General features: G+C 47.5%; 1 pseudogene; it reads left to right on the forward strand.

The window, feature by feature from the left end:
* The first annotated feature begins 1,059 nt into the window (after positions 1 to 1,059).
* LOC124712912 lies at positions 1,060 to 1,177 on the forward strand (annotated as a pseudogene).
* The last annotated feature ends 9,644 nt before the right edge of the window (positions 1,178 to 10,821 follow it).

Here is a 10,821-nt window from a genome sequence, read left to right on the forward strand (position 1 = left end):
ATCGTCTCCGAACTGTTCCTCTACAGTACATAGTACTCTGAAACGTGTCCACATTCTTCCCCATACAGCGTTTCCTTAAGCGCAGTAAGGAGACCGCAACCTAACCACGAAAAACACTCTCATGCCGTAACATCATATTCATGTACTTCACTCTTGGCACTGCGCACGACGGAGGGTAACGTTCTTCAGGCGTTGGCCAAATCCAGATCCATCGGCTTGCCGCAAAATGCAGCGAGATTCATCACTCCAGATCACTCGTTTACAGTGATCCACTCCCCAGCGACGTGACTCTTTGCACCATCGCAAGCTTTACTCAGCAGCAACTGCAGAGAAGTGTGGCGTATGAGAAGCTACTCGACCACTGTACCACATTTTTCTAAACTCCCTGCTCAGTCATTGTCCTTTCTGGATTTCTGGTAGACTTGAAAATCACGAGGGATTACTGATATCTTGCGATTTTTTACAGCCACCCTCTGTAATGCTTCAACGGATCCTCTCCGTCAACACACGAGAACTGCGTGGTCTTGGTTTAGCTGTGATTGTTTGTCCGCGTTTCCACTTCACTGCCACTTCACCTACAGTGGACTTGGGCAGCTTTAGGATGGCTGACCTGTCCCTGATGGATTCGTTACTGAGTTGGCCTCGAATGACCAGATTTTAAGTTCCTGAGCTGTCCTGAGAGACATGTTCTGCTATTACTTCAGCTCTATCGACAACACGGCACTCCCCGCCCCCTTTCATACGGGCGGGTCCGCCTTTAGGGCATTTTGTGGTCAATTCCGTATTAAGAAGGTATGTTCGGAGACTTTTTACCAAATTACATGTACGGTATGATGGACTGTTGTTGGCAACTCGAAATAAATGTACTGCCGAAAATATGGCCTACACTGATCAGACCCAGAAAGAAAAACGGCATGAGTAGACAAACTTGCTGCCCTTTCCTGAACCTAACTGCAAACACGATTAGATATTAAATATCTGTACAGGGTGAAACCGAACTCCAACGACAAAATTTCGAAAGTTGTTCGGCGATATTTTGTGCATATTCTGGTGCAAGGGGGCAACGACCTTGCCGCAGTGGATACAGCGGTTCCCATTAGATCACCGAAGTTAAGCGCTGTCGGGCGTGGCCTGCACTTGGATGGGTGACCATCCGGGCCGTCATGCACTGTTGCCATTTTTCGGGATGCACTCGGCCTCGTGATGCCAATTGAGGAGCTAATCGACCGAATAGTAGCGGCTCCGGTCAAAGAAAACCATCATAACAACCGGGAGAGCGGTGTGCTGACCACATTGCCCCTCCTGTCCGCATCCTCAACTGAGGGTGACACGGCGATCGGATGGTCCCGATGGGCCGCTTGTGGCCCGAAGATCGAGTGCTGGTGCAAGGGGCTTGCGGGCACCTGTGACTCATTAGAAATTGCATTTCGTTTGGTTTGTTATCCGCACCCATTTACCCTTATATCTGTATTGCAGTGATAATATATGTACACAGTGCAAATGTCGACAGTATGCGCTGTGTTTACTGTTTGGAAAGAAACTTGTACCTTTTACGCATGGTACTTTCAGTTGAAAGTGATTTCCGTTTTACTCTTCATCTTCAAGCTTGCATTCAGCACTGCTCGCTTCTACCTGAGTCAGCTTTTTCGGCAGTGTTACGAGGGGCGTTCAGTAAGTAATGAAACAGATTTATTTATGAAAACATGCTAGTTTTATGCAGGATTCATGATATGATTCCCCATCCATTTGACCAAGAAATACTATTTTTCAACATAATCTCCGTTCAACGTACCGGCCTTACGCCACCTTCCTGGGATGACCTGTATACCTGCATGATACCTCTCTACTGGTCGAAGTCGGAGCCAAAGTCTTGTTGTAGCGGCAACCTCCCCATCATACACGCACTGCTTCGTGCGGAGTGCATACCTCATTAGGCCAAACATATGGATATCGGAAGGTGTGAGATCCGGGCTGTAGGATGGATGAGGAAGAAGAGTCCAATGAAGTTTTGTGAGCTGTTCTCGGGTGCGCAGACTTGTGTGACGCCTTGCATTGTCATGGAGAAGAATTCTTGTGACGCCATTCCATGAATTGCCGTTTTGTTACTGGTTCGAAGTGATGAACTCATCTTTCATCGCCGCTGACGATGCTAGACAAAAAAAAACAAAAAAAAAAACAAAAAAAAAAAACACAGAAAGTCACAATCAACCCAGTTAATTCCACACTGATGGTCCTTCGTTGTTGCTCTTTATGGTCTTGTGCTAGCCGCCGATAAACCCAGCAGGCACTATTTTAAGAATATGAAACGCCTAGAGTGGTCCTGATGATATTTATTGTGTAGCTACCAGTGTCGAGGCTTCATGGCGCCATCTTCAGGCCTCAGTTGATGCTGAAAGGCTGCCGTCGCACCAACCATCAAACAGTGGTTGATGAGACATCACAGTCTGCCTACACTAGCTATGTTGGCCACTAGTGCATCGTATGTACGGTTCGTAATAACCCCTTCACAATCAACTAAGGCCCGAAGACGGCATAGTGAAGCGACGAAACTTTTAGTTACACATTAAATAAGATCATAAGGAGTCTCCAGGCAGTGCATTGTTTCTGACGAGGCTGCGCACGTATAACTAAACGATACAGATTTTTCGTGCGCACCCTAAGGCATTCAATTACAAGAAAATTAATTACCTCTAAAGTTATATACACACACCTCGCATGGTATATTTATGACGGAAAGTGGTACGGGTTTGACTACGAGGAAAAGCAGGATAACAAACATAAAAAACATTCAGACTCCCAACATAAAGATCAATAACGGACTCTCAGTAAGCATTACGCCCTCCTCGGGCGCTCATGCACATTTTGTACCTGTTATTCCTGCTGGCTACCAAACCGTTGCGAGCCCTTGGGAGGGGGAGGGAGATATTGTCCAATTCCTTTCTCAAGGCGGTTTTACGTTCTTGCATGGTTCGAGGAGGTGGTGTTCGTTGAAAAACACCTCTGCCAAGAGCATCACAGGAATATTCTATGCCGGCCGGGTGGCCGAGCGGTTCTTGGTGCTACAGTCTGGAACCGCGCGACCGCTACGGTCGCAGGTTCGAATCCTGCTTCGGGCATGGATGTGTGTGATGTCCTTAGGTTAGTTAGGTTTAATTACTTCTAAGTTCTAGGGGACTGATGACCACAGATGTTAAGTGCCATAGTGCTCAGAGCCATTTGAATATTCTATGCCGGCCGGGTGGCCGAGCGGTTCTAGGCGCTACAGTCTGACCCCCGCGCGACCGCTACGGTCGCAGGTTCGAATCCTGCCTCGGGCATGGATGTGTGTGATGTTCTTAGGTTAGTTAGGTTTAAGTAGTTCTAAATTCTAGGGGACTGATGACCTCAGAAGTTAAGTCCTTTAGTGCTCAGAGCCATTTGAACCATTTGAATAATCGATAGGGCTCATGTCCGGGCAGTACGCAGGGAATGCCATACGTCCAACATCTTCAGTTTCCAGTGTATCCGACACCTCAGCGGTCCTGTGAGGCCTGGCACTGTCGTCCATAAACAGGGAGTCGAGACCGACAGTACCACTAAACGGACGAACGTGATCAGAAAAACCGCCCTGCAATGCAGCTGGGCTGTAACGGTGTTCGGTTACTGTGCGTAATGACTGCCCACTCCAACACTCCATAAATCACTTGCCAGAGTGAAGCGGGATTCATCGGAGAACATCACTGTTGCTGACCTCAACTAACATGCTCCTTGCATCAACGAACTCATTCCCGACGAAGTAGAATGCATGTAACAGGCTTACGAGTATATAAACCAGCCCGATTTAATTGCCGCAAAATCGTTCTGACAGAAACACGCTGCGCACGGTAGCCGTGCGGTCTCGGGCGCCTTGCCACCGTTCGCGCGGCTGCCCACGTCGGAGGTTCGAGTCCACCCTCGGGCGTGGGTGTGGGTTTTGTCCTTAGCGTAAGTTAGATTAAATAGAGTGTAAGCATAGGGACCGATGACCTCAGCAGTTTGGTCCCATAGGAACTTACCACAAATTTCCAAATTTGTAGTAACGTGTGTAAGGGGTAACGTTCGCAAGGTCTGTAGAGATATACCTAGGAGTGAGATGTCTGTTCCTTTTCGCCACCTGGCCTACGTATCGAATCTCTTGCCGTGCAGTGGTCCGTCTACAACCGCCGGCATGCTTTTGTTCAGTATTTCCACTTTCAGCGGCCTTTTTTAATCGCGAGGTGACACTTTTGGGCACACCCATTACCGTAGCCACAGTAGTGATGCTTTGACAGTGTTCGAGCAGTCCGACTGCTCGTCCACGATCGTAAGCATTCAGATGACGCCTTGCATACATACGTTGCCGTACCACACTGAATGTCGCACTAACCTGTTTCATAACAGCCTTCGTCAAACACTGTATGACCTGTCGAATTCATACAGAGCGTTCGTGCATAGGCTTCGATGCAGTTAACTCGTCCACATTTACTTCAATTGTTATTGATCTGGTGTTCGGGTAGCAATTGTCGGTTGTTTCCTAGCAATTAGAAGTTGTTTGCCGCGCGGGATTAGCCGAGCGGTCTAAGGGCGCTGCAGTCATGGACTGTGAGGCTGGTCCTGGGGGAGGTTCGAGTCCTCCCTCGGGCATGGGTCTGTTTGTTTGTCCTTAGGATAATTTAGGTTAAGTAGAGTGTAAGCGTAGGGACTGATGACCTTAGCAGTTAAGTCCCATTAGATTTCACTCACATTGAACATTTTTTTAGAAGTTGTTTCTTAGCAAGTGTCAGTTGTTCGTTAGCAATTGAGAAGCTGTGTACTGGATTGGTTTGGATTGTTTTGGGGAAAGAGACCAATCAGCGAGGTCATCGATCTCATCCGAATAGGGAAGGACGGGGAAGGAAGTCCGCCGTACTCTCTCAAAGGAACCATCCCAGCATTTGTCTGGAGTGCTTTAGGGAAATAACGGATAACCTAAATCAGAAGGCCGGACGCTGGATTGAACCGTCGTCCACCCGAATGAGAGTGCAGCTGTGTATTACAGTATGGAAGCCAATCGATCCGTGGAACGGCAGCCAGACGAAATCCCGTATGTCCTTCAAGAGCAGATGCGATGTACTTGTGAACTGGAAGTTGCTTCTCAGCTTTTCAATTTTTGCTATGTTACTGTTCTAATTTTGTTGCCGTGTATATTGACAGAGCTACAAGTAAAATAATTCAAGTTTAATGCCTACGTCAGGAGTTATCTTCGACATATCGAAGTGTAGTTCTGCGACGGGACGCATTAAGTGGATGTGGAACAAACTGAACGATACCAGCAGGATTCATACTCTCCGGAAAAAATTATTTATAGACTCATTTCCCGTAATTTTTTTCCCATTTTTAGAAAGCAGATGTAGTATACGAGAGTTCTGCGTTCTGCATTTAAAGAGGCGATTCCGCGTTCTTTTTCTTTTTGATTTTATTTTCATGTGGAATACGATTATCATGCGCGCACGAAAGCGGAAAATAAAATTTCGACGATATATCAGTGTGTGCCAGTGTGTGTCTGTACGTGTATAAGCACGCGCAGGTAGAATGAGATGCGAAAACCGATACCGGCTCGATATGGCTGGCTGCTCACACCACTTAGGAGTACTTTTTTTCGTAAGGAAAAAAGAAAAGCGCAGTTGGCGGTGCCGATGCACAGTGGCCGGGTACCGTTTCGGCGCGCGCGAGCGTGCGTGATGGGCCCGCCCACGCGCCGCCGCCGCCGCCGCCGCCGTCGCCGCGCGCATTTGCGGCGATCGCCGCAGCCCAATAAATAACGGCCCTGGCCGGTGGGACTCGTTTTTCCCCGTCCACCCCCCCCCCCCCCCCCCCGCTGTTTTGTTTTGTCCGTCCCGCCGGACAGCGCTTGACAAGGCAATCAGCCGGCGATTTTGCCGCCATGTAGCGGTCGCTGTGGCATCACAGCCGTGCACGGAGCGCTATATACGGCGATTCTCGAAATAAAATGTGGCAGTCCGCCGAGGCTCAACAGCCATCATCCACCCAGATCGCCGTACGAGCGGTGCCAGCGAAGCCGTACAAATTTACTTTTTTCAATGGAAAATCCACAGCACTTCATGCATCCCACCCTCCTCCTGCATCACTCGCCAGAAGGGCTAACAAGTGTCTTTCGATATGTGAGCCCTTTCATCGCAGCACTCTTTAACGAGCTGAAATTACTGTCCTTTCAACGCAGGCTACAAATGTAGATGTCGTAAATGAGATAACCGAATGCTAATCTTAATTCAGCCCAACCACCTGCGATAGCAGAAAAATATTTACCTCCTATTGTTCGTTAATGGTGGTCGTCTCCAGGCTTGCTAATTAATACACGACTGGCCATTAAAATTGCTACACCACGAAGATGACGTGCTACAGACGCGAAATTTAACCGACAGGAAGAAGATGCTGCGATATGCAAATGATTAGCTTTTCAGAGCATTCACACAAGGTTGGCGCCGGTAGTGACACCGACAACGTGCTGACATGAGGAAAGTTTCCAACCGATTTCTCATACACAAACAGCAGGTGACCGGCGTTGCCTAGTCAAACGTTGTTGTGATGCCTCGTGTAAGGAGGAGAAATACGTACCATCACGTTTCCGACTTTGATAAAGGTGGGTTCAGGAGAGTAATACGGAACGCCGTGCTGGATCCCACATGCCTCGTATCACTAGCAGTCGAGATGACAGGCATCTTTCCGCATGGCTGTAACGGATCGTGCAGCCACGTCTCGATCACTGAGTCAACAGATAGGGACGTTTGCAAGACAACAACCATCTGCACGAACAGTTCGACGACGTTTGCAGCAGCATGGACTATCAGCTCGGAGACCATGGCTGCGGTTACCCTTGACGTTGCATCAAGGAGAGCCTGCGATGGTGTACTCAACGACGAACCTGGGTGCACGAATGGCAAAACGTCATTTTTTTCGGATGAATCCAGGTTCTGTTTACAGAATCATGGTGGTCGCATCCGTGTTTGGCGACATCGCGGTGAACGCACATTGGAAGCGTGTATTCGTCATGGCCATACTGGCGCATCACCCGGCGTGATGGTATCGGGTACCATTGGTTACACGTCTCGGTCACCTCTTGTTCGCATTGACGGCGCTTTGAACAGTGGCCGTTACATTTCAGACGTGTTACGACCCGTGGCTCTACCCTACATTTCAGCAGGATAATGCACGACCACATGTTGTAGGTCCTGTACGGGCCTTTCTGAATACAGAAAATGTTCGACTGCTGCCCTGGCCAGCACATTCTCCAGATCTCTCACCAATTGAAAACGTCTGGTCAATGGTGACCGAGCAACTGGCTCGTCACAATACGCCAGTTACTATTGTTGATGAACTGTGGTATCGTGTCGAAGCCGCATGGGCAGCTGTACCTGTACACGCCACCCAAGCTCTGTTTGACTAAATGCCCAGGCGTATCAAGGCTGTTATTAAGGCCGGATATGGTTGTTCTGGGTACTGATTTCTCAGTATCTATGGACCCAAATTGCGTGAAAATGTAATCACTTGTCAGTTGTAGTATACTATATTTGTCCAATGAATACTCGTTTATCATCTGAACTTCTTCTTGGTGTAGCAATTTTAATGGCCAGTAGTGTACTTATTTGACAGGGCAGCATTGTAACAGAAATGTAGGAGGACAATGAATAATACGTGGGCATGCTGCAAAATAACGGGTCCGAATTTTTTTTGTTTTGTTCTCAATATCAGATGAGGTATTACATATCAAACACGTTAATCGGTCGAGTATCCTGCGTTGATGACGCGAGTTGAAACCCTCTGCCGCTACAGGGCTCCGAACTGTCGCATGTAATGTGGCGGTGTGTAACGTTTGTTACTCGGTGCGTGTGAAACCCTTAGAAAACTGAAAGCACAAATTGGTTCAAATAGCTCTGAGCACTATGGGACTTAACATCTGAGGTCATCAGTCCCCTAGAACGTAGAACTACTTAAACCTAACTAACCTAAGGACATCACACACACCCATGCCCGAGGCAGGATTCGAATCTGCGACCGTAACGGTCTCGCGGTTCCAGACTGTAGCGCCTAGAACCGCTCGGCCATCCGGGCCGGCGAAAGCACAAATTCGAACTGTTAGTCCACACATGGAGCACCCTCTCCTTCAGTATGAGAATGCCAAACTACATACGAGCTCTGCGAAATCAGTTGCAACCCGACCCCTTGGATTCACTGTCATCGGTCATCCTCCATACCGATTTTCATCTGTTTCCAAAACTCAGAAAACAGAGGTAAGGGTGTGACTCCATCAGCGAAGTCAGAAATTCTACAGTGATGTTATCAATCAAACGATATCTCACTGGGAAATTTGTGGTAAGTTCTATGGCAGCAAACTGCTGAGGTCTTCTATCCCTAGTCTTACACACTATTTTTCAATCTAATTTAAACTAACTTTGCTGAGAACAACACACACACCAGTGCCCGAAGGAGGACTCTATCCTCCGACGGGGAGGAGGGGGGTGGGGGGGGGGGGGAAGGGGGAGCCGCGCGATCCACGACAAGTCGCTTCAGACAGCACGGCTAATTCTCACTAGGAGAACTGTGCCCGTTGCCAGGGTGACTATGTTGGAAAACAAATATGTAGGCGTGACCAATAATGATGCAGAATGTTAATGATGTTTACTTTATTTAAAAACCTTGAATTGTTTTCAAATAAAATGTTCGAAGGCATTACTTTTCAACACGCCATTACAAGTAATAACATTTATTAAGATTATGTTACGAAATTGTTCTTAAGTTCCTAGAATGAAATTTTCACTCTACAGCGGGGTGTGCGCTGATATGAAACTTCCTGGCAGATTAAAACTGTATGCTGGAACGAGACTCGAACTCGGGACCTTAAGTTCAGCACAACTTAGTGCGTGACACTTGAAGTCCCATGCTCCTTGACAGAGCGTAGTGTGACGATGTGGGAGACCCGCACCGCCGTACTAGACACGATCCTAACGGACGTGGTTTGCCGTTGCCCTCCTCCGACCGTAATGGGAGTCAAAATAATGATGACGGCGACACAACAATGCCTAGTCATCTCGCGGCAGGTGAAAGTCCCTGACCCCGCCGGGAATCGAACCCGGGACCCCGTGCTCGGGAAGCGAGAACGGTACCACGAGACCACGAGCGGCGAGCGTCCCAGGCATCCACGATGAAATCTAAACACATTTGCTACCTCCTGGCCGTCTTTGATATTCTCACTATGAATGTGACTACGTAGATACCATCTTGCTGGTCCCAGTTTTCCGTAAATGGCAACTGCTAAGTCGGAAGGCAGCCTTCAGATTCTCTTACATGAAGCGGGCTGCAGGTACTGAAGTGCCTAAAAACTGGCTTGCAACTGTCAGAGTGTCTGTGGCGAGTCATCTCCTGAGCCTGTCTGTGGAAGAATTTCTGTGTCTCCCACGACCATGCGGAAGCAATAGTAGTTCGCGATTGACGGCATTCCCTATTGCAATTGTCCATACTAGCGGGGGACGTATACGATGCGCTGGAGGAAGTGACGTGGAAACAGGGAGAATTCTGGGTTTATGAAGACCATCTGTAGGCTGCTGCCGGCCGGAGTGGCCGAGCGGTTCTAGGCGCTACAGTCTGGAACCGCGCGACCGCTCCGGTCGCAGGTTGGAATCCTGCCTCGGGTGTGGATGTGTGTAATTTCCTTAGGTTAGTTAGGTTTAAGTAGTTCTAAGTTCTAGGGGACTGATGACCTCTGAAGTTAAGTCCCATAGTGCTCAGAGCCATTTGAACCATTTTTGTAGGCTGCTACATGGAACTGAGATAAGCGAGGTGTATGGTTGTCCCTGTATGGTTGCGGCCGCTCGTGATATCTGCTGTGTACCTTTTGCTTGGTATATAGCAGTGAAAAAAAAAAAAGAAAAACAATGTCGATTTAATGATATTCTTTGAATTTGTTGTTGTGAATATACCAACTCATGCTTCTCTTGCCGGCCGCGGTGGTCTAGCGGTTCTAGGCGCTCAGTCCGGAACCGCGCGACTGCTACGGTCGCAGGTTCGAATCCTGCCTCGGGCATGGATGTGTGTGATGTCCTTAGGTTAGTTAGGTTTAAGTAGTTCTAAGTTCTAGGGGACTGATGACCACAGATGTTAAGTCCCATAGTGCTCAGAGCCATGCTTCTCTTAATTCATCCCAGCTAGCCACAGTAATAGATAATATTTCATAAATGTCTTCATGCCGGCTGCAACAGATGATTCTCTCATTATTTTGATACAATTGGAAAATTTCTGCCTTAGGCTGTTTTGCGGTACCATGAAGCTGGACAACTTTGTGACTGAGATGTTACTTACGGAACGTCAGTGCACTTAAGCTTCTTATCCTTAAATACCGTAACTCGGGTTAACGTTCAATAGGTAGCTCTGCTGCAATGTGGTCTTGCGTAGTACTACCATTAGTTGTGGCAGCTACTAGTATGTTCATTACACATGAGCTGTTTTGTGTGTGGAAAGACATGACTGACGAGTTCTTGGAATATTTCTTCTATTGCCGACAAATTTGAAGTGCTGAACAACTGAAGGTAAAATAATATAGATATGTTCAGATCATTGTCTATAAGTGTTCTATATTACTAAAATTTTCTTCAGTTTCAGAATAGATTTCTGCAAGCTATACAGTTATCTTTATGACAGAATGTCAAGTACCATTAATGAAATTAGGAACATTTGTGAACAATTTAGTAAAAAACCACATTTTATTTCACAGTGTAACTTTTCTAAATTTAGAACACTTGCTCAGAATGTTGAATTAAACGTCATTACTTA

This window comes from Schistocerca piceifrons, chromosome 8, assembly GCF_021461385.2.
Source record: "Schistocerca piceifrons isolate TAMUIC-IGC-003096 chromosome 8, iqSchPice1.1, whole genome shotgun sequence".
NCBI classification, from domain to species: domain Eukaryota; kingdom Metazoa; phylum Arthropoda; class Insecta; order Orthoptera; family Acrididae; genus Schistocerca; species Schistocerca piceifrons.